This window comes from Apium graveolens, chromosome 9 (assembly GCF_009905375.1).
Source record: "Apium graveolens cultivar Ventura chromosome 9, ASM990537v1, whole genome shotgun sequence".
Classification (NCBI taxonomy): domain Eukaryota; kingdom Viridiplantae; phylum Streptophyta; class Magnoliopsida; order Apiales; family Apiaceae; genus Apium; species Apium graveolens.
The window spans coordinates 277,469,206-277,486,788 of NC_133655.1; the positions used below are offsets into that span (position 1 = coordinate 277,469,206).

The 17,583-nt window shown below is 38.2% G+C and overlaps 1 non-coding gene across 1 annotated transcript; it reads left to right on the plus strand.

Annotated features, from left to right (window-relative positions):
• The first annotated feature begins 6,100 nt into the window (after positions 1–6,100).
• On the plus strand, positions 6,101–6,207 carry LOC141688042 (small nucleolar RNA R71). The gene has a single exon (XR_012561511.1). It is a non-coding gene; the product is annotated as a small nucleolar RNA R71 (small nucleolar RNA).
• The last annotated feature ends 11,376 nt before the right edge of the window (positions 6,208–17,583 follow it).

Below are 17,583 nucleotides of genomic sequence, written 5' to 3' on the forward strand. Positions count from 1 at the left end.
CTCATCACGCCCAGGCCTAGCCATAGTAGCACCTCGTGCTGGACGCCCTCCTGGAAGACGATAACCCAGCCCATGCTCCTCAGGCTCACCACCGGTCCACTCCTGCATCCCATTCAGAGTTCCAGAATCAATCGGAGCTGCCGGCAACTGCAACTGCTCATGAGCCGGCCAGTTCACTCCTATTGCTCGGGCACAGCTTCGTAACCGTGGATGCATAAGGGATGTTCATATGCTTAGCTCCCCTCAAAAACTTCAGAATTCCTTGGTAGATAAACTCACCAAGGTCCACATAGTACTCCTCATGAAGAATTCCCCATAACAACTGTGCTCTCTCAACTGTGACCTCGTGTGCATGCGAAGAAGGCAAAATATTAGCACAAATAAATGCATTCCATGCACGGCATACCTGTTCATAGCGATCGCCAGGAAGTGACGATACTCATTAGTGCCGGTCTTGAAGGTCCACACTGTGCCCGGCCTACATAGAGTCGCACAAATCAAATCTAAGTCAAAATCCTCAGCAGTCTTCTCATTCCAGTTCTCCTCCTCGGGCTTCCTCTCTCGCTGTCCAATCACTTGGCGAATCGCCGCAGGGTGATAATCAACCGTCAACCCTCGGACAACAGAAAACCCATTCTTTTCGGCCTTCGCGTTCGCATAGAACTCGCGAACCACGCTCATCGGTACTGCTTCGGGCGACTCACAAAAAGCTATCCACCCCTTTTCTGCAATTATGGGTAGCAACTCACCATCCCTCCCCGATGGTAAAAACCCTCTCTCCTTCAGAATCGGCTTCCCCAAAAGCCTAGTGTACTCCTCCTCCGCAGCTCTGTCAGTCAACCGAGGCCTTGCAGCAGTACCCCTTGATGAATCAGCAGTAGGGACTGTGTTGCTGCTATCGATAGTGCGTGCTCTCTTGGGTGCCATTGATTCTCCAATAAAAGTGTTTAAGAACTGAGTTTTGATGCTTGGGAGAGAGTTTAAGTGTAGGAAGTTTGTGGGAGATATGTAGGATATGTGTATGTATATATAGGGTGTGGAATAGGTTAAATTAGATTAGGGTTTGGGGATTAAGGGTTAAAATGATGGGGTAGTGGGAACAAATCGTGGGTTTATGGGCTACAATTGGTTTTTTTTTTCTGAACTTAAAAAAAAATTATGACAGTCGACCCCTGAGCGGTCGCTCAGCAAAGCTGAGCGGGCGCTCAGGGGGTCACTGGAAAAAAAAAAATTTCAGCCCCGATTTTCTGATTTTTTTGTGTTTTTGGATAGGTTATTAACTTCTAAGGGTTCCTGTAACAACAATTCATGGGTTGCCTCCCACGCAGCGCTTCTTTTTCGTCATTAGCTTGACGTTGTGTACCCTTCTCAAGTAGTCAACAAAATGGCGCTAGCCACTTCTCGGTTTGCCATGTCCCCATAGTAGTGCTTCAAACGCTGACCGTTAACCTTGAATGCTTGGTCCGGATCATTCTCAAAAATTTCCACCGCTCCATGTGGAAACACAGTTTTGATAATAAAAGGTCCAAACCACCTTGATTTCAACTTCCCAGGAAAAAGTCGGAGCCGAGAGTTGAATAAGAGAACTTGTTGCCCTGGCACAAATAACTTAGGATGTAGCTTCCTATCGTGCCACCTCTTCACCTTTTCCTTATACATTTTGTTATTCTCGTACGCTTGAAGTCAAAATTCATCAAGTTCATTAAGCTGAAGCATTCTTTTCTTACCAGCTGCATCTAAATCCAGGTTCAACTTTTTCAATGCCCAGTAGGCCTTATGCTCAAGCTCCGCAGGTAGATGATATCCCTTACCGTACACCAACTGAAACAGGGACATACCAAGTGGAGTTTTGTATGCTGTTCTGTAAGCCCAAACAACTTCATCGAGCTTTAAAGACCAATCCTTCCTTGACGGACAAACAACCTTCTCTAGAATGCGCTTTATCTCTCTGTTAGACACTTCCGCTTGACCATTTGTTTGCGGATGATAGGCAGTAGCCACTCGATGATTCACATTATAACGCTGCATCATAGAAGTGAACTTACGGTTGCAGAAATGCGACCCTTCATCACTTATGTTTACCCGAGGTGTTCCAAACCTTGTGAAAATTTGCTTATGAAGAAAATTTAACACTGCCTTTGCATCATTTGTCGGTAAAGCTTTAACTTCTACCCATTTTGAGACATAATCGACTGCCAGCAAGATGTATTGATTATTGCAAGACGAGATAAAAGGCCCCATGAAATCGATTCCCCAAACATCAAAAACCTCGACTTCAAGAATCACATTTAATGGCATCTCATCCTTTCTTGTCAAATTTCCCACTCTTTGGCAACGATCACACCTTAAAACAAACTGGTGAGCATCCTTGAACAAAGTGGGCCAAAAAAAACCTGCTTACAGAATACGAGCTGTCGTCTTCTCACCACCATAGTGTCCACCATAAACCGTGGAGTGGCAGTCTCGTAATATCCCCTCCGTCTCACAGAACGGGATACATCTCCTGATGATTTGGTCAGCTCCCTGTCTAAACAAATATGGTTCATCCCACATATACCACTTCACCTCATGCAGAAACTTCTTCTTTTGAGCGGAGGTCAAATTAGGAGGCATTATATTGCTGACGAGATAGTTTACAATATCTGCAAACCATGGTTCTTCCTCCTGAACTGCAAACAACTGCTCATCCGGAAAAGATTCATTGATTAGTGTCCTATCTTGTGAAGTAGAATCGGGATTCTCCAACCTAGAGAGATGGTCAACTACTTGATTCTCAGTACCTTTTCTATCCTTGATCTCTAACTCAAATTCCTGAAGTAAAAGCACCCAACGAATGAGTCTCGGCTTCGAATCCTTCTTGGAAACCAGATAGTGAATAGACGCATGATCAGTGAATACTGTTACTTTTGTACCAAGTAGATACGATCGAAATTTCTCGAAACCAAAGACTATAGCCAATAGCTCCTTCTCAGTAGTGGTGTAGTTCATTTGGGCCCCATTTAAAGTCTTACTCGCATAGTGAATCACATGGAAGAGATTTTTCTTGCGCTGTCCCAGAACTGCACCTACCGCATAATCACTCGCATCACACATCATCTCAAATGTTTTTCCAATCTGGTGCTGTAATAACTGGTGCAGTGATCAAACTCTTCTTGAGAGTCTCGAATGCTGCCAAACATTCCTCATCAAATTTGAAAGGCACATCTTTCTCAAGCAAATTGCATAACGGCTTAGATATCTTTGAAAAGTCCTTGATGAATCGCCGATAAAAACCCGCATGACCAAGAAAACTACGAATTCCTTTCACAGAATTAGGTGGTGGAAGATTTTCAATGACTCCCACCTTGGCCTTGTCCACCTCCAGACCCTTGTTAGAGACCTTATGCCCAAGAATAATGCCTTCACGCACCATAAAATGACATTTCTCCCAATTGAGCACCAAATTAGTTTCCACGCACCTTTTGAGTACGACGCGCAGATTATTCAAACATTCATCATATGAATGTCCAAAGACGGAGAAGTCGTCCATGAACACTTCGACATTATTTCCAATCATGTCAGAGAATATAGCCATCATACATCTCTGAAAAGTGGCCGGGGCGCCACATAACCCAAACGAAACTCTGCGAAAAGCAAACGTGCCAAATGGACAAGTGAAGGTAGTCTTTTCCTGATCCTCTGGTGTAATACAAATCTGATTATACCCTGAATAACCATCCAGAAGACAAAAATACTCATGACCTGCCAACCTGTCAAGCATCTGATCAATAAATGGAAGAGGGAAGTGATCCTTCCTTGTGGCTTTGTTCAATTTCCTATAATCCATGCATACTCTCCATCCTGTAACTGTTCGAGTGGGGATGAGCTCATTCTTTTCATTTGCTACCACAGTGATACCTCCTTTCTTAGGTACACATTGTATGGGGCTTACCCACGAGCTGTCAGAAATAGGATAAATGATGCCTGCATCCAGCCATTTCAGAATTTCTTTCTTCACTACCTCCTTCATGATAGGATTCAGTCTTCGCTGCTGTTCCACAGTCGGCTTACTACCTTCCTCTAGTAGAATTTTATGCATACAATATGAAGGACTTATCCCCTTGATGTCTGATATGGTCCATCCAATAGCCGATTTGAATTCTCTCAAAATCCTTAAGAGCTTGTCTTCCTCACTACCTGAAAGGTCAGATAAAATAATAACAGGTAAAGTAGATGCATCACCTAAAAAAGCATACCTTAAGTGTTCAGGTAATGGCTTGAGCTCCAAGGCAGGTGCTTCCTCTATTGATGGGTTGAGCTTTCCTTCAGCATTCTTGAGGTCAGAAGTACCGAGAGATTCAAATGGCATGTCCAGCTTTCGCTTCTAGGGAGAAGCGTTCAGATATTGTAATTGCTCGTTGCCATCTTCATCATCGCTGTCAAAATCCCCCACTAAGGCCTTTTCCAATGCATCAGACATTAGCATGCGATCGAGTTCTGAAGTAACCGCAGAATCAATCACATCCACTTTAAAGCACTCCTCATCTTCTGTAGGGAATTTCATTGCCTTGAATACGTTGAAGGTCACATCCTGATCTTGTACCCGCATAGTAAGTTCACCTTTTTGTACATCTATCAAGGTACGGCCAGTAGCCAAGAAAGGTCTTCCCAAGATTATGGGAATCTTCTTATCTTCCTCAAAATCCAGAATAACAAAATCTGCAGGAAAGAAGAGCTTATCCACCTTGACGAGCACATCCTCAACTATGCCCCTGGGTAAGTAATGGAACGGTCCGCCAATTGTAGCGACATGTATGTGGGTTTTGGATCAGGCAGATCCAGCTTTTTAAAGATCGACAACGGCATCAGATTAATGCTTGCTCCCAAATCACAAAGGCACTTGTCAAAAGTCAAATTGCCAATGGTGCAAGGAATGGTGAAGCTACCTGGATCTTTCAGTTTCGGTGGTAACTTTTGCTGCAGAACAGCGCTGCATTCTTCCGTGAGAGCAACGGTTTCAAGGTCATCCAGTTTCACCTTCCTTGAAAGAATACTCTTCATAAACTTCACATAACTAGGCATTTGCTCCAGAGCCTCAGCAAAAGGTATATTGATGTGAAGTTTCTTGAACACCTCCAGAAACTTACCGAACTGTCTATCCAGCCTTTGTTGCTGCAATCTCTTAGGAAAAGGTGGTGGAGGATAGAGCTGTTTCTCCCCTGTATTAGCCTCAGGCAGAGTGTGTTCAACAGTAGTCTTCCTTGGTTCCGCCGCTTTCTCCTTTTGCTTAGCTTCTTCATCTCTAATTTCAGCTTCTCCTTCTTTTGCCTTTTCAGCATCAGCAACTTTTCCAGACCTTAAGGTAATAGCCTTGACTTGCTCTTTAGCTTCCTTCCTGCCTGGTACTTCCATGTCACTGGGAAGAGTGCCAGGTTGACAATTGAGCACTGCATTGGCTAATTGACCGATTTGATTTTCCAAGGTTTTGATAGAAACCGCCTGACTCTTGCATAACAACTTAAGTTCCTCAAAATCAGCACTAGTAGGTGCAGCTGTACTTCCCTGTTGAGGATATGATTGCCTTGTAGCATACTGCTGTGGTTGCTGGAATCCAGGTGGGTTAAACTGTTTACTCACTCCTTGCTGATATGGTGGCTGAATAGCATTCTGATTATTCCCCCAGCTGAAATTTGGATGATTTCTGTTATTAGGATGATAGGTCGCTGGCACAGGCTGATGTTGTCACTGATAATTATTCACATACTGAACAGATTCGTTGACAAGAGAACACTGATCCGTAGCATGAGAACCTGCACAAAGCTCACAAACCATAGCTATTTGATTAACTCCATATGTAGCCAGAGAATCAACCTTCATTGATAGCGTTTGAAGCTGGGCTGCAATAGCGGTGGCTGCATTAACTTCCAGAATACCTGCTACCTTACCTGACGTCATCCTCTGAGTTAGGTTTTGATGCTCATTTGCAGCCATAGTCTCTATAAGATTATACGCCTCAGTATAGCTTTTAGCCCATAAGGCGCCTCCAGCTGCTGCATCGAGCATGGGCCGAGATTGGGCCCCCAAACCATTATAGAAACCAGTGATCACCATCCAATCAGGCATTCCATGATGTGGACATTTTCTCAATATTTCCTTGTAGCGTTCCCAAGCCTCGCACATAGATTCTGTAGGTTGCTGCGCAAACTGAGTAAGAGCACGCCTCATAGCAGCAGTCTTTGCCATCGGATAAAACTTCACCAGAAACTTTTGCGCAAGATCTTGCCACATAGTGATGGACCCAGCTGGTTCAGAATGTAACCAGTCTTTAGCCTTGTCCCTTGGTGAGAATGGAAAAAGCCTCAACTTGATAGCCTCATCAGTCACGCCATTATACTTAAAAGTGCTGCAGATCTCGACAAAATTCCTTATGTGCATGTTGGGGTCTTCAGTCGCCGCTCCTCCAAAAGAAACAGAATTCTGCACCATCTGAATAGTGCCCGGCTTGATTTCAAAGGTGTTAGCTTGAATAGCCGGATGAAGAATGCTTGACTGAATGTCATCAATTTTTGGCCGAGAAAAATCCATAAGAGCTGGATCAGCTTGAACAATACGATCACCCATGTTTACTGGTTCTTTCCGCTCAGTTCCTGAATCCGAATCTTCAAAATCTAACTTCTCCGGAATATCAAGAACTTCGTCTGTCTCCTCAGCTGTATCTAAAGTCCTCTTGCGAGTACGAGAATGAGTTTGCATAAACGCTTGCTAAAGTACCTGAAACACAACCGGAAACAATAAGTAACTACTACGTCCTAATCACTGAGTCCTAATGACCAATGATGGTAAGTACATAAACTAAACAAATACGCCGAGTCCCCGGCAGCGGCGCCAAAAACTTGTTAGAGCGAAAACACACGCTAATATTCACGCAAGTATATGCGTTCGCAAGTAATATAGAATACTTTCTAGTTCGTTCCCACAGAGACTCAGACTAATTTATTGTCTAATTAAACTCACTCACCAATGTATGATTACTTCTCAATGTTAAGACACTAACACTTAGAATTGTTGACTAAATATTAACTACAATTATCTACTTAATTAATCACTTAATTAACACTTCAAATTATCAATAATAAAACACTCATGAGATCACAACTTCATTACTACTTCCTTTAATAGTCATTGTTATTACCTTTAGCATGTGACAGTGATGATATTAATCGAATAACACAAAACTGATAAAAGCCAACTTTCATTGTACTAATACCATTCTACCAACATCCACAATCAAGATAGAAGTTGAATAGTCATCAATTATGTTGAGTTCCTATATGTCTACAGAAATTGACAACACAACAATTTAAGCACAAGTTATTCCTTTTGATTACATAGGGCAAATAAAACTATTATTGTTACCCACTAATCATGCACAACGTACATGAACCTATGCTAGCATGGCAAGTTCTAAATCTCAAGATCCATCGTCGCTTCACAAGAGATTAACACCCTATCTTATATGTTCGCGACGCACATTAACAAAACTAGATATCATACAATCATCACACACTAAAGTATTAAACAATTAACTAAAGAATTCCATAATAAATCCGTTGCAACCCCATGATCACGATTAGCCCATAATAGCACTTATCGTTATCATGGGTTCATATGAAATCATAATAAACAAATACAAGAAAATATAACTAAACTAATTATATTAAATCAGAGTACGTCACAAGAGTAAATAGGTTCAAGGTAAGAAAACTAGCATCCAACGTTACAACGAAACAAGAATCACAAGAAAATATGCTTCTTCTTCATTGCTGTGCACTAAACGGTCTTCTTCCTTATCTCCTTCGCTCCTTGCGTAATACCACGATCTTCTCTTGAAAACGTCTCCAAATCTACTTAAATAATAATCCCATAAAACTCAGATTACATAGAAGTGGAAGCCAAACAGAAATAGAAGTCCTAAAATAAACTATTTTTCCCCCGACCCTGCACGGCCGCTCAGCATAGCTGAGCGGGCGCTCAGGACCCTTCTGGAAATTCCTGAGTTCGCTTCGTTCCTCCGCCGTAATCTGCCCATTTCTTCCCTCTCTCAATGATGAACACATGCCAAGGCTTATTCTTGATGATTACTCCCCCGAAATGCAACTAATACCCTGAAATGCATAAACACTAGAAAAATGCATCAAATACACAAAATACTTGATTTCAAGACACCAATTTAAGCCATTTTAAGACGTTCTAAGTGGTATAAAATGCCACTTATCAAGTAGTAAATTGAATGATAAGCATGATTCGAGCTTAATTGTTAAGTAGTATTAGTTGAATTTGGAGATGTTATAATATATTATTGGATTTAGATCCTTGAGCTTATTATGACTAAAATCAGTATCTTTGATGTGTATCTTGAGTTTTTAGTGATTGGTAGTTGGATTGATGTGAATTGGAGTGTTTTAAATTTGGGAAATCGCGTAAACATAGCCGTCGTAATGTCCGATTTACTTTAGACTGCTTTTGTTCATAACATTAGGACCCGAGAACTCCCTGCTAGGTTTTGACCATTGCCATGATTAGATAGTTCATGTTACGAGCTTCGTTTTGATATGTGGTTCGTTTGATTCCGATGTACGGTTTAGGAGAAACGGCCGTTTTAAGTAACGATATTTCACGAACGAACCATTACCCCTCGCCTTACTTTGAAACATAGGTTAAAGACCTTAAAGGACTAATTGAAGTATGAAACATTTATGTAAAGTGTAATAGGCAGTTGGTAAGACACTTGCGAAAGAATCGCCTTAAAACTCGTAATGGTTAATTTATTAAAAATGGTGGAGCCGAGGGTACTCGAGCGACTTAAGAGAATCAGTAAGTGTGAAGCGAGCGTTAGAGTCTAATTTGGTTAAAGTATAGATTTACAAGTGACTTTGGTTTAATTCCAACTTATATGTTGTTTATAGGTTACCAGACTCGTCCCGAGCCATTTGTAACCCCCAGTCGCTCAGGCAAGTTTTCTATCCGTATAACTGTTGTTGTGATGTATATGTGTATATGCATGATCTTGTGATAAATGCATATTTGTTATTAGAAAATTCTTGCGATATATTGTAGCATGTGATATGGTATATATGCATGCCTGTTTCGTATTCTTGATTTATATATCTGTTGGTTCAAATGCTTATTAGTTGCATAATACCTATGCTAGAGATAAGCGGTATTTGAGTATACCCTTAGTATAGGGGATCAAAAGGTGAACTTTTTCTAAAACCGGGAGGCGAGGCTCCCGAGTATTATATATATATATATGAATAGTTTTTAAAACTATTAATCGAATAAGGTTTATTCGATAACTTATATTATTTAATGAATATTACTTGAATATTCATTCGAGGACTTATGACTCACTTTATATTATTTAATGAATATTACTTGAATATTCATTCGAGGACTTATGACTCACTTTATATTATTTAATGAATATTACTTGAATATTCATTCGAGGACAGATGACTCCGCTTATATTATTTAATTGAATATTACTTGAATATTCATATGAGGACCTATGACTCCGATTATTTTCTGAAATGTATTCTTTATTTTACTAAAGAATAAGGTGTCGATAATCAAACTTATTTTTTTGATTATTCAAATAAAGATAGTACTTTCGTATAAGTATATCTTTGGTTATTTAATACTCATTTCAAGTATAAGTTTTACAACTTCTACTTCAATTATTTGTATAAAGATTATTCTTTAAGGGAATATTATTTAAATGATAATATTCAGATATTTTTTAATTTATTGGGACTGATTTACTTTATTAAATCAGCATTACTCCAAACACTCTTTAAAGTGTTTTCGAGTCTTTAAAATGATTTTTTTTAAAGTTAAAGCGGATCCCAAAACTCATTTTTTTATATATTTAAGATCTTCCTTTTTAAAAGGGATTTAAATACTCGCTCAAAACCAGAGGCATTCGGCTCTGTGGTGTATTTTATATTCACAACAAGGTTACGGTTGTGGTAAATGAATTGATTACTTACCCAACATTCGGGAAGTAAGTCCATCTATCGAGTCGGCATAAGCAACATGGGCTCAGTGGACGTCCATGAAAGTGTAAGTGGCTCAGTGGAAGTCCATCAAATGCGTAAGTGGCTGAGTGGCAGTCCAACATAAGGTCCTATTATGACCAGGGTGATGACCAGTGGGGAATTCGTCCATCTACTAGTAGAAAAGGTTACTTATTGGTATCTTTTCCTGATAAGCAAGATATCGGGTTTATGCCACAATTCTTTTTCCTTCCAAAAATTTATTGGATGTTACAAACTCTGTTCATACCTTACATGACAGAGGTTTTCAGGAAATGTATAAGAAGATGTATATGTGGATATATATATCGAAACTTAATGAAGTATATCATAACTTCATTTCCTTCAATAATACTTCAAGGATTTAATCTATTCAAATCTTGTCTTGTAGTCTCATCTATGTGATGAAATGTTGAAAGCTCATTATACTTTGAACAGCGGTAGTTCAAGTAGCTTTATAAATGATATAAGTATAGTGAAGTAATTGGTAACTTCATCCCTTGTTTTTACTTATATCCAGTAAGTAATTATCTTGCACTTGATAAAGGATTCTAGTAAGTTATCCTTTTAGATACTTTCATTATTGTTTCACTATATATTATCTTGCGAGCTGTAATGCTCACTCTTGCTATATTTCTTCATAACACAACAACAGTTAGGAAAGATGGCCAGACTCAAGCAGACCCAGCGCAAGAGCGTGGGAAGCGCCCTGCGCTTTCCCGTTGAGATCATAGCTGCTATAGCTGCAGAGGTAGATCTATCTGTAGATCTTACCTTCTACTTTTGGGAACCAAATATTGTATAATTATAATTTGTGGCAGATAATGGCAATTAACTATAAACTTATCAAGTAATCATTTTGGGTTGTAATAACTTTTAAATTGTGGATTCAAAGACTTGTACTTATTTCAATTTCATCTCTGAGACTATAACGGGTTGTGGTGTGTGTTAGTGTGGGGTCACAGCATAAGGTTAATTGTTATTAATTAAGTGAAGTGATATTGTGGAAAGAAAGACCGTGATGACCCGGATCCCTGACCCCGGATCTGGGGTTGTTATAATTAGTCTACAGATGATTATTAAATTATGTTCAAACAATTATTCATATATATTCAAAATATATATCTCCCACTATTTTTATCAAAATAATAGCCCTAACTATTAATTCGAAAAGAATATCTTCTATATCCTTTCTAGTGAGCCAAGATCCAAATTTCACAACATTTTAGTTCAGCTTTGGCTTTGCTCCTAATACATGATTCAATAAGGTAGACAACATTTGTCAATTATATCAACTGTATAACTCTTGGATAGTTCGGTGGAACAACATTTGTTCATATTTATCTAATAAATCTCCCCAAACTTTATGCCTCTAAGTTCACAAACTTATTGTGGTAACTTAATTAAGTCAAACCCAATAGTTAGAAAGTATCAATATACTTCAACGCATCTCCCACGATAGATGGGAGTACTTCGCTCTGGAGAACCCACTCATTTTCAATCTAGCGGTTAACGCGTTGGACATACTTGAAGGCATCTAAACAACTTAATAAAAACTTTGGAGTTTTATTAATATTAAAACGATCATGATCCCATCATAAAGAGATTCCCAATTTTTCCTTAAATAAAATACTTCAAATAAATACTCGTCAATGGTTTGATTTCTAGGTAGTGAGGGAGTCACATTGGTCTCGCTTAAAACCCACAACCTTACAAGTTCAATGAACCCATTTTTTACAAAATCACCCCAGGTCGGAAATAAAGAAGATTCGTATTTTTTTTCGTATTTCATAAACACGAGAATCTCATGATCGTTTGTAAATTTTATAATCTTGAGTCGTTACAGATTTTATCTTGTTTAAGCAGACATGGCATTGGTGACGTATCTAATACATGCATTCATGCATGATTAATCTAATTAAAGTATGCATCATTAAATATTCTACAAATACATTCATACATCAGTATGTAAAGTACGGTATGTAAACGTGCTTGGTTATGGCCTTTATCCTATGTGATCTTTTCAAGCTAATGAAAGAATCAAGGTCAATCTATGGTGAAAAATATAAATACAATTACAAGTCTTCATAGTTGCTCCTCCTCTTGGACCACCCCTTCTAGAATTACATTACATTGAAAAAACTATACTAATGTACTTACATAAGAAAAATCGAGTTACATTCGAGGTTAAACAGTTACAAGAATAATGAAAATGACATGCAAGTCGTATTTATAAAACCAAAACCATAAACTTTAATCTAAAGATCCTAAGGCCATAACCAACACCATGCTCAAGTAAACAAATAAAGAACTTGAAAAATATAGCAGGGGTCCGGGGGCGGTAGCCCTGGGCGGGGTCCGGGGCGGCAGCCCCGGGTGGGTGTCCGGGGGCGGCAGCCCCAGACTGGGGTATAGACCATTTTACCTGCATATCCAGATACAAATCCTCACTTCAAAATCTTCTGAATGATAGTATTTAGTTTTATTTCACGAATCTCTGACACCTAATGAAATGGTCTGGTTCACAGGAGACTAGTTTCACTCTCAGGCCTTCGTACTATGATCTTCTCATATCATTGTCAAGTCTTCTACCAGATACAATCAACTTCACATAGAATCCTGAGATCTTCACACTGATCCTTATAACTGCTTCAAGTTACTTCAACCTTATTCCTCCGTTGCCTGAACATATTAATGAACTTCATACAGATCTCTATTGACGTCTTCTTCACTGCATCTACCAAGATCATCATGTATATGCCCAATAAACAATCTTTACTGATTTTAGTGGAACACAGATTATTTCAAGTCCTTTATTTTATGTTGAGTTATCCAAACCAGCATTGTTGAGTTATAGAAACAGCTTCAATCTTGCTCAACATAAATCCTAATGGTATGATCATGTCTAGTCCTCCAAAAGAGGGTACCCCTATTCATGTGACCACAGATATCTCTTCTCAGCCACCTCTTATTTCTATAGGACAAAATTTTCTGAACCTTTCATGTGATATTAAGGGAAAAGATTTAGAAAAAAACAGAAATAAAGAGAGGCAGGATCTTTAATACCGTCTGCATCTTCTATAAACCTTCAGCTTCGGCAGAGAAAAGATTCTTCTCTCCCTTTCTGTAAAGTTGTAGATCATTACGTCTTCCAAATATTGTCTTCAATCTTCAGATCTTCCCATATAGCACATATAAAACATTTTGGAACACATAACCAATAATTTCTCCCCCTAAGATGAAAAACCTCCTACTTAGTACAATAAAGTTGGAAACTCTCCCTTTTAGTATAAGAAAAACTATGGAATCTTCATAGACTCTCCCCCTTAATTGATAACCCTGAAAAATGTATCAGAGTAGAACCTTAGGATAAAACTGTTGGGATTCGAGGCATAAAACGCAGCGAAAATAAAGTTTAAAAATGTAAAACCCAAAAAAATTGAAACCCATCGCAGGATCCATGCGAAAAGTCAATATTTAATTCGTGGTTAAGATGTTTATCTTAAGAAGTTTTACGATTTTTGTTGTCTAATGGAGGTCCAAGCTTTCAACAATTACCACGTATCCCATCGCGAAACGATCTACGCCTTGAAGGTATCCACACGAATGATCGAGCGGAGGATGAGCGTGTATTAACACTCGTAAATCAAAATCCGCCTTTTCTCTCTTTCTCTCTCAAGCTGCGAGGGTTTGTGTTTTTATCTTATAAAAAACGTCCAACCCTAGTTGAGACTTAAAAAGATATTATATAGGCAGGAGAAAAAGACTTCTAACCCTAAACTAATTTAGAGTTTTAATAAATTCAAAAATCCTAGTTATTATTAATTAAGTCTTACTTAATCACCCAATAACTCAATTTCGAATTTAATAGTAAATTCAAATTTCTTATTTATTTAAATAATTAAGACTTTCTTAGTAGATAACAAATTATTCGAATTATTTACATTTAATTTAATTCTGGATTTAAATTATATAATTCTCCAATCATTCTTTGTGTGACCTTTAGGTTATTATTAAGTTGGAAACAATTTGAAATCTAATTTAAAATCATAAACAATGAGCGGCATCTAGTAATACATCATTGTTACCCAAGTAATAATGATTAAATCGGTGATCGATTAAACTTAAGCCGCGTTACGTAGGTCCATTTGAGATATTGAAGAGAGTAGAAAATTTGCATATGAGTTAGCCTTACCGCCCCATATCCAGCATATTCATAATGTGTTTCATGTGTGTTAGATATATTTGATAATGTCATGGCTAATATGATTTATGTTTAGTTTTTCAGATCTTACTTAAACAGAATAAATCAGTACTTACTGGAAGTCAGGACTTAAGGATATCAGTACTTATATTATCAGGAGATAATCATCAGAAGATGGATATCAGAACTTAAGTGCTGAAGGACGTTCAGATAAGGACAGTAGCTGATTAAAGGAAAGAAGATCGAGATAAACATAAGAAGAGATATGCATGAAGAAGGAATTCTATAAAGAATAGAATACTTGGAAGAAAAGATATTTGATTGATATATTTTAGGAAGCAGAATTATATTCTATATCAATTAGCTATTATCTTGTAACTGTGTAGTATATAAACACAGACATAGGGTTTACACTATAAGTGTTATTATATTCGAGAAGATTATTCGTAGTAACCCTAGCAGCTCTCGTGATATTTGTTCATCACTGAGAGGTAACAGTTCCATACTGTAACAGAGTTTATTGTTTCAATAAAGTTTGTTTTCTGTTACTTGAGATATTAAAGTTCGATTAGATTGTACTTTACACTGTATTCACCCCCTCTACAGTGTGTGTGACCTATCAAGTGGTATCAGAGCCTATCTGTTAACGCACATACAGTTAAAGATCCAAACATAATCATGTCTGACACAGAAACTCCAACTAAGCCTACCAAAACTGAAGAACCACCAAAGACACAAATTCAAAGTCGGTATGAGACCATCAGAGTTCCCATACTGAGACCATCTGAATATTCCATATGGAAGGTGAGGATGACCATGTTCCTGGAAGCAACAGATCCAGAATATCTTGATAGAATCAAGGAAGGGCCTCACAAACCAACCAAGCTCGCTGTTGCAGTTGCAGGTGAAGCAGAAAAGACCGTACCAAAGGAGAAGAGTGATTATACTGCTGAAGATATAGCATCAATTGCTAAGGATGCTAAGGTACGACAATTACTGCATAGTGCCATTGATAATGTAATGTCAAATAGGGTAATTAACTGCAAGACTGCTAAGGAGATATGGGATGCTCTGGAAACAAGGTGTCAGGGAACCGATACAATTAAGAAGAACAGGAAGACAATACTCACTCAAGAGTATGAACACTTTGACTCAAAGGCTAATGAGTCATTGACTGATTTATATGATAGATTTGTCAAACTCTTGAATGATTTGTCATTGGTTGATAAGGAGTATGAACTTGAAGATTCAAACCTTAAATTCCTGTTAGCTCTTCCTGAATGATGGGATTTGAAGGCAACAACAATAAGAGACAACTACAATCTTGATGAAACAACTCTTAATGAAATTTATGGAATGCTCAAGACTCATGAACTTGAGATGGAACAAAGAAGCAAGAGGAAAGGAGGAAAGTCAAGGACAGTTGCTCTTAAGGTTGAAGAAGAAGTCCCCAAGGCAGCTACCTCAAGGAAAGACAAGGGTAAAGCTCTTTTCACAAAGTCTGATACTGAGTCATCAAGTTCTGAAAGTGATGATGACTCGGATTCTGAAAGCTTGCCTGAGACTGATGCTGATGAGGCGATGATGAAGCTGTATGCTCTTATGGTGAAAAGGGATCACAAAGATTGTATACAGGAAGTTCAGGAAGCGAAAGAAGTTTTCCAGGAAAGGCACAAGTTCTGATAAGAAGAATTTCAGAAGATCTGAGGGCAAAGGAGGAAAGTCTGATAGAGGAGATTATACCAATGTCAAATGCTATAACTGTAGTGAGAAAGGCCACATATCTCCTGATTGCAAGAAAGTAAAGGGTGACAAAGGCAAGGCTCTTGTCACAAAGAAGAAAAGCTGGACAGACACCTCAGACTCTGAAAGTGAGGAGAACTATGCGTTGATGGCAAATGCTGATAAAGAAAGTGCTGAGAGCAGTTCTGAAGCTTCTGAAATAAAGGTACCTCAGACTACTTATGCTTTTCATACTGATAATATTAATGAGTTGAGAAGATATCTTAAAACCATGTTTGTTAGTTATAGAGATCAAACTTTAACATGTGAAAGATTAACTTCTGAAAATCTTGCTTTTAAGAAAAGAAATGATTTCTTAGAAAAAGAGTTAGTTATGTTCCATCAAACTCAGAAGGATAGAGATGATGCTTTTTATGTTAGGGATGAAGTGCTAAAAATGAATGAATCTCTAAAAACTGAGTTAGAAAAGGAAAAAGAGATTATCAGGACTTGGACTAACTCTGGCAGAACAACTCAAAATTTGCTAAGTAGTGAAAATTGGAAAGAGGGCTTAGGTTATGGAGAGGATAAGAATGATAAAGGAACTGTAGAAATTAAGCCTGTTGCTAAGCAAAAGCCAAAATTAAAACCTGTTAAGTTTGTAACTGTAAAGTCTGATAATGAGAAATCAGAAGTTAAAGAGGAATTAACTTCTGACAAACTAAAACAGGAAAAGATAGTTGAAGTAAACATAGGCTTAATGACTAAGAAGCAGCTTAAGCATAAGCTGAAAGATGTTAAGAATGCAAACAAGGTAAAATCACCTAGGAAAAATAGGAATGGAAAGGAAGGTGTGAATAAAAGCAATGATTATAGGCCTGTTCCTGATGCTCCTAGGAAAATGTGTCATAACTATGGAAGTTCTAACCATCTGGCTTCTTTTTGCAGGAAGAATAAGAACATAAACTCCTTACCTTCAAAATCAGGAGTTAAGAGTTAGTTTGTTAGATATAAACCATAAAATCCTTGTTTTCATTGTGGTAGTTTATGGCATTCCATTTATACTTGTAAGGAATATCATAGTTTGTACTATGATTATTATCAAATAAAACCTTCTTTGAAGAAAGTTTCCATTGTTCCTTCTAGTGTAAATTCTGATTCAAAGTCTGATAGTGTAAGTTCTGATAAGAAAAATGTTAACAAAAACTCTGATGCTAAATCCGCTGTAAATGTTAACAAACTTGATAAGGCCAAAGGATCCAAGCAAGTCTGGGTCCTTAAAACTAATCATTAGTGGTCTTTGTGATTGCAGGGCAACAGGAAAAATATTCTAGTTCTGGATAGTGGATGTTCAGGACATATGACTGGAAATAAAGCCCTACTATCAGACTTTGTGGAGAAAGCTGGCCCAAGTGTTTCTTATGGAGATGGCAACATTGGAAAAACATTGGGATATGGCAATATTAATCTTGGGAATGTCATCATTAGAGAAGTAGCTCTGGTCTCAGGACTTAAACACAATCTGCTGAGTATAAGTCAAATCTGTGACAGAGGTTATCATGTTGATTTCTTTGAAGAACACTG